General features: G+C 32.4%; 1 pseudogene; it reads left to right on the top strand.

Annotated features, from left to right (window-relative positions):
- The first annotated feature begins 4,390 nt into the window (after nucleotides 1-4,390).
- LOC145039629 (protein SENSITIVITY TO RED LIGHT REDUCED 1 pseudogene) lies at nucleotides 4,391-4,729 on the top strand (annotated as a pseudogene).
- Nucleotides 4,730-7,086: the final 2,357 nt, after the last annotated feature.

Genomic DNA, 7,086 nt, shown 5'->3' with positions numbered 1-7,086 from the left:
AAATTAATTTGAACAATAATTATTTTAATCTTGGTCGTTGTTTTTTTTAATTCTTTTTAAGATTTTTAATCTGTTGCTATGTGTTTTCAGTCATTCATCCTTTTCAATTTGTGAATAGTGCAAGAAACATTTTTTGGGATGAAACAAGAACTTATCATCAGTTTCCATATAAAACAAGAACTTATCATCACTTTCCATTTTAAGGGATGAAACAAGTACTTATCACCAGTTTCCATATTGATGTGCATTGTCATAAAGTTCGCACTGCTCTTTCTCTGTTTGGATCCCTTGGTTTTTGTTGTTGAGTGTGATTATCAATTGTTTCTTGAAACTTTATAGAATTTCAAGGACAATTAGTTCATTTGATCTCAAATTAAAGTGGGTAATATAGTAAACATTGAACATGGCTTTGAATGAGTGCATCTAGTTTTCACGAGAGAAAGGAGTTTAACATTTTTTTGTTATAAATTTAAAGAATTAATGTATTGATTGATGGATGCAGGAAACATTTGTGGAGTACACCACACATATTATCACAAAAAGATGCCACATCATAGAAAAGGGAGAAAAATCGAAGCCACGGATAAATGACAACCAAAATGTTTAGACAACAAACTGCAAAATCTAATTCCTACAAATGTTTCAACCTACGTACAAACAAAAACTAGGGTAAGAATACTAACAAGTCTATTGCTCACCTATATGATTAACATTCAAAGAATCATGGAGGAGGTACCAAATGTTTTCCTGAAAAATCCTGCATTTTTTACGAATTCTACTATCCGGAGTGTCAGGAAAGAAAGCATATCTCTCATATTGTGTCCAAGGGTGGTTAGCCCATGACTTTGGTTTTATAGCAGCCCAATACCTGAAGTTGCTATGAAAGAATGCATATTCCCATGTTGCTTTTTCTTCCCACACCCATTTCATTTCACTAAAATCTAGTTTGTGAAGCTTCCATTCATCTTGTGAAATGCATTGCATCACATAGAGGTTTTCACCCAAACTTACAAACCCTTGAAGTGAGGAGTCTGGCTTCGGATAATTCCTTGTTTCAAGTAACATGATTTCAGGCCTTGGATCTGAATCGACTCTTAGTTCACCTAAACGATTCACTTCTGGTAGATTACAACCAACGTGTAAGGTATATATCTTCCCCTTGAAATAATGAATATCAAAGATGGGAAAAGAGGGGGAGACATGATTCCATGCTCCTTTACCTGCTATTGAAACCCATATTTTATTCTCAAATCTATCTATCGCAATAAACACCCAACCATTTATTGAAAGTAAAAAGACAAGGATAGCCTTGAATCTATCTGGAAAGACACGAAAGGGTGAACACGGGAAATGAAGTTCATGTCTTGTGATAGGATTCACAAGCCAAAAGTCGTTTGTTTCTTCTCCGTATAAAACTAAGTGACCACGAGTTAATCCGACAAATCTCCTTCTAGAAAAATGTGGTAGGATGGTTTTGAACTTTTTTCCTTCAAACTCCTCTAGGCGACAATACCACTCTTTCCTATGTGCATGATTAAAGATTCGCATCAACAAGGGTGGTTTGGACGCCATAAATTTGTTCTTGTTAGAGAGTGCAAATGACCTCCATGACTTGCACACTCTATTAAATGCAAAAAATCAACAACTTCAAGTTGTCTCATTATTAAAAAAAGAATGTCATGGTTAAGATCTAGCCAGCGTGCCACACCACTATTCTCACAAGCCTCGAACCTCATACTGCTAGATGAATCTTGATTTTGGTTTGTAGGCATACTCCTTATGTTAGCTTTTCCTACACTTGAAAAAGTAAAATATATATTCACGATCATGGTGTAAATATGAATTCCACATAAGATACAAGAGTTATAGACAAAATGTTAAAATAACTGAATTTTACAAACACTACAAACACTACACTTTTCAATAACTGAATTTTACAAAATGCTAAAAAGAAAAACAAAAAACAGATAAAATATAATAGTAGTACATATATTATAGTAGTATCTCATTGAAATCTCAACAAGAACAAAATAGAAACAAACCACTTGAGGTTGTTTTGCAGCATAATGCACTAAAATGATGAAACCATTCATCAGATGGTATATATGCAGCACAATGGTTGATATATTGTTCAATAACTTAAGTAACAATCCATGGTCTATGGGTCTTTATAAATATTTAATTTGTTTATGAAGATAATGAAACTGATGTATGGCTAAAATGGTCTCCTAAAGCTACATTTTATTGTTTCGGGAAGACGAGAATTCTGAGTTATAATCGAAGTCAAAATTTTTACAAATATTCCACTAACTGAAGAATTCAGTTTTGATCATTTATGTGAAAGTTATTATTCTAAACACGTTATGACAAATCCAGGATTAACTTTCTTAATAGGTACACTTGTTAATGTCCTGGAAATCAAAGATCTAGGGCACCCAAATATATGGATCACATAATATAAATAATTTCAAGCATCATGATTCTTCTTTCTAGTCGTACTCCTTGTCTTAGCAATTCCTAGATATGAAAGAAGAAAGCTTAAAATTCGACACCTTGGTAAATACAAATTCCACATAAGCTACACGAGTTATGAACAAGTGACAAACATAGGAAAAGAATAGCTATTAGGAAAAGAATAAGACCGTGTACTTGTCATCCTTAAATCCTTCACCCGATGCAAAATACTCATCTTAACAAAAGTTATCCCAAGACAATAAAGATTAATGTCTATGGGAATTAAGCATGTTTAATCTAAACTATCAAACCCCTTATAAAAGAACAAAACTAATGAATGGAGCAGAAAATTAGGAAAAAAACACTAATCAGATAACTATTTCATGATTTCATTAGTAATCATATGGATTTGTACAACATTGCATGTCTAATCTGAACTATTATAAGACTAAATGAAAAAAAAAAAAATCAAAAGAGACTATGCAAACCTACTGGAGACATAAAATTTATGAAATCAGAATAATATAAAACTATAATAATTCAATCCTGGTTCACTGACATTTAAAACGAGAGAACATGAAAAATACTTGTTACGTATATTCAAAGTTGGAGTGAATTGCATTTGTCCAAGATGCATAACTGGGTAGATTATGTTGATCAAAGTAAAATTAATACGCGTTATAAACATCTGAATATATTATTATGCGGTTGGGTATATCAACATAAAATCCTCTCAAATCACCTATATATAATTAAAGATGAACAAAAGCGACATAATTTACCTAATTGTTGCGTGGTTGAAAATTGATTGCCTGATTAGTGATTGATTTGAGTGTATCCGTTGGAATAAAACGTCGCTTCCAATTCCATGTCGACGATTTCATTTCCCCATTTGATTTGCAAATTGCAATGCTTCTTCTTCCCTTTCTGGCCTCTAATGCGTTTCTGGGGCATCCCATCTTTTTTGTATTCAATTTTAATAATAATTTATTAGGTGATTTTTAATTTAAAGAATTATACAAAAAATATATAAGATTTTTAATTCCATACAAATAATAATATATAATAGTGATATCGTTTTTATATATATATTTGAAACTCTCATATGCATAATACATATATAAATGTATTTTTTTTTTGAATTGTTTTAGGTTGTGGATAAATGGTAAAAAAATTGAAGTTTGTTGGTAGTTTTGATTGTATAAATGGATGAAATCAAATACACCCCTTTTTGAATATTGAGGCTCGGATTGCGTTTCATTCCAGTTCTAAATTTTGTTTTGCTGCCATTTTTTTTTCCCACCTTTAGTGAATCTTAAAGTTATAGTAAAATAACTTATATGGGTTATACCTAAAATAACCATATTATTAATAATAACTACATAAGAAAGCCCATATATATAATCTCTCCATAAAAAGCCCAAACAATTAGCATGAACATGAATTAGTGGTGCAAGTCTCCAAGACACTCTTGACCTCTTTTGTACATTGACTTTCTCCCTTTGCCGCCATTGACTTTGCTTTTGATCCCTCTAGTGATTGTTAGCATATATTGGGCTTACTTATTAGGTTATTATGTTGGGCCCATAGTATCACTTTCGCTCCATATATTAATTTAATGTTTGTAGAAAGCTTCGTGGGCATCAGTTTCGCGGATAGAAATTTTTTGGGCACTGGTCATTGACCTAGGTTGGATTTTCATTCGTGTTTCATTGTGTACGTTTTATTATGTATCATATTAACATAAATATTTGATGAGGATGTTACATTGTTATTTGTTAATTCGATTTGTTGAAAAGTTAGGGTATATAACTAATTGCTAAATACCAGATCTCATTAATTCTCACAAATGATGGTAATCAAGTACTCATCTCCATCTTGCAGATTTTTTTTTCTGATCTTTTTGATTGCATAGCAACCTAGTATATGCATGACAATGGCAGCTTCTTACAGAAACTTCATAACAGCTCTAGAACAAACACCTTGGGCTCCTAGAAACCTCACAACGACACCACAACGAGAACAGAAGTTGATGCAGAAGATGCAAATCTCTATTGAGAAACTAAAGAAGTCTGGATTCTTCGCTTCTTTTCTGAATCAAATCCGTACCTCCGAAGCTTCGTTCCATATCCATAAGGTTACGGAATCAGAACACAAGTTAAAGATGGTGATTTACGGAATTGGGAGCATTGAATCCTCTAGATCCTCTGAATTACAGCTTAGCCTTGCGATCCTGATGAAAAAAGAAGTGGATTGGATCGGAAGCTTATTTTAGAGCATTTGACCGTTTGAGTTGGCACTTTTTTAGCGTTGGTTGTGATGCCAACTTGGAATTAATGTGTTGATATGTTTTTATGGTGTCTTTCGATCTTATTCTGTCCAAGTTTTCTAGTGGAGAACATATTTTCTGTCGGGTTTTATCGTTTTTATAGCCAAATTATGAATTATGAAATGTCGCAATGTATTAGCCAATAAAAATATATTTATTTTCAATTGGTGAAATGTTTATAAAATTCGGTAGGACTATTTAACCTTGAGAATAGGCGAATAGCCCATAGTTTTGACCTTCTAAAAGCATTTACTTTCTTTTTGGCATCGACATTTGCAATATGTTGATTACATAACCGTTAGTAAATGTCTATACTATATCAAAACTATGGGTTTGCAACTAGAATTCATAGTGAAACAAAACTATCGTTTAAACAGTTAATGTTGTGATTCAATTCCATGCATTTTTTTTTTTATCTCGAGCATACATCTACCCATGATATAATGGCATTGTGTATAATCTACTTTCGTCTATTCATACGCAATCCTTCTATATCTTACTTTAGATTTCGTTAATCGTAGATAATCAGTGTGATCCACATGGTTACTCGATTCTATTGTAAAAGGCTAAAATCAAGTATTTTAACACCTTTGATTTTAACACTTTTAGACTATCGAGTATAGGCAACGCCCTACCCCATTAATCCGATGTGGCAACAAAATAACGCCGCTATATCGGCTAGCACACCCCCTCCCACCAATGGCGTTATTCGACATTACTGTGGGCTGTAGCAACGAGGTTATTTTCGATCAAACAGTCATATTTTAGACCGTTGTTAAATGGTCACAAACATTAAAAATCTCATTTTAACTTTACTTTATATACATGTTATAAAATATGATCAAATAATAAGATAAATTATAGAGTAAAAAAGACATGATAGGGGAGGGAATTTATATTCAAATATTTGTGATGAAATCATCAATGTTCCAATACATATGGCTCATTATTTATACTATCAAAATAAGATCAAAGATGAGTTATAATATGTATACACATTATGATGGTGCATTATTATTCATAAAACACATTGAAATGGTTGTTACTAATACTGAATAATGATGACGAGTTATAGGAGAAATGAAGAATCTAATGGTCATTCACAAACTAATATGTTATAACACTCCCCCTTGAATGGCGATTGTATCATACCTCGTTAAAACCTTAATAGGTAAAACCGCATGGGAAAAAACCATTTATTAAGGAAAAATAGTACATGATTAATAATAGATATTGAGAACAATTGTCTCATGAAAAACCTTGCTAAGAAAACCCAGTGGAAAAAACATAGATAAGGAAAATAGTACAATGTGTTTCCAACTCCCCCTGATTATCACATCACTTGATTTCCTTAAAGCGACACATTCCAATGTTTCGTACCATGTTTTCAAATTTGGGTGTGGGAAATGCTTTAGTGAAAAAATCATCTAAGTTGTTACTTGATTGAATTTTCTGGATGTTGATGTCACACTCCTTTTGAAGATCATGGGTGAAAAAGAACTTTGGTGATATATATTTGGTTCTATCTCCTTTGATAAACCTTTCCTTGAATTGGGCTATACAAGCCACATTATATTTATATAGTATGGTTGGAACATCCTTGTTAGAAGTTAGATCATAATTCTCACGAATGTGATGAGTTAAATTTTTTAACCAAATATATTCACGGCTTGCCTCATGAATTCTTATAATCTATGTATTGTTAGAAGAAGAAACAACTAAAGTTTGTTTAATAGAAAGCCGAGAAATTAAGCTACCTCCACAAGTGAATAAATAACATGTTCGGGATCAATTTTTGTGTGGATTAGATAAATATCCAGTATCTACATAACCAATTAACTCCACATTTGGTGAATTTGATTAGTATACGCCCATATCCATTGTACCTCGAAGATATCGAAGAATGTATTTGATTCCATTCTAGTGTCTTCTTGTTTAAAAGGAACTATATCTTGCTAATAATTTTACAACAAAAGATATATCAAGTCTTGTATTATTAGTAAGATACATATAACACCCATAAAAATCATGCCAAATTTAAACTTTTAAAAACAATTCAAAAGCCATTAATCATTACAAAACTTGTTTTCAAAATGTACAATATCAGAGTATCCCAGAAACATAAACATAAATATGAGGAGCTGTACGATCACGCCTTTGCCTTTCCGCGATCCCCTGATGTACCTGAAACAATAAACTGAAACTGTAAGCCCGAAGCTTAGTGAGTTCCCCCAAAATACCGATACACTACAGATAACACATATACAAATTACAGCATGTACTGGGTCCATAACTTTACAGAC

This window comes from Lactuca saligna, chromosome 4, assembly GCF_052625555.1.
Source record: "Lactuca saligna cultivar CGN05327 chromosome 4, ASM5262555v1, whole genome shotgun sequence".
NCBI lineage: Eukaryota > Viridiplantae > Streptophyta > Magnoliopsida > Asterales > Asteraceae > Lactuca > Lactuca saligna.
The sequence above is the reverse complement of the archived record's forward strand: the minus strand, read 5'-3'. Positions and strand labels throughout refer to the sequence as shown.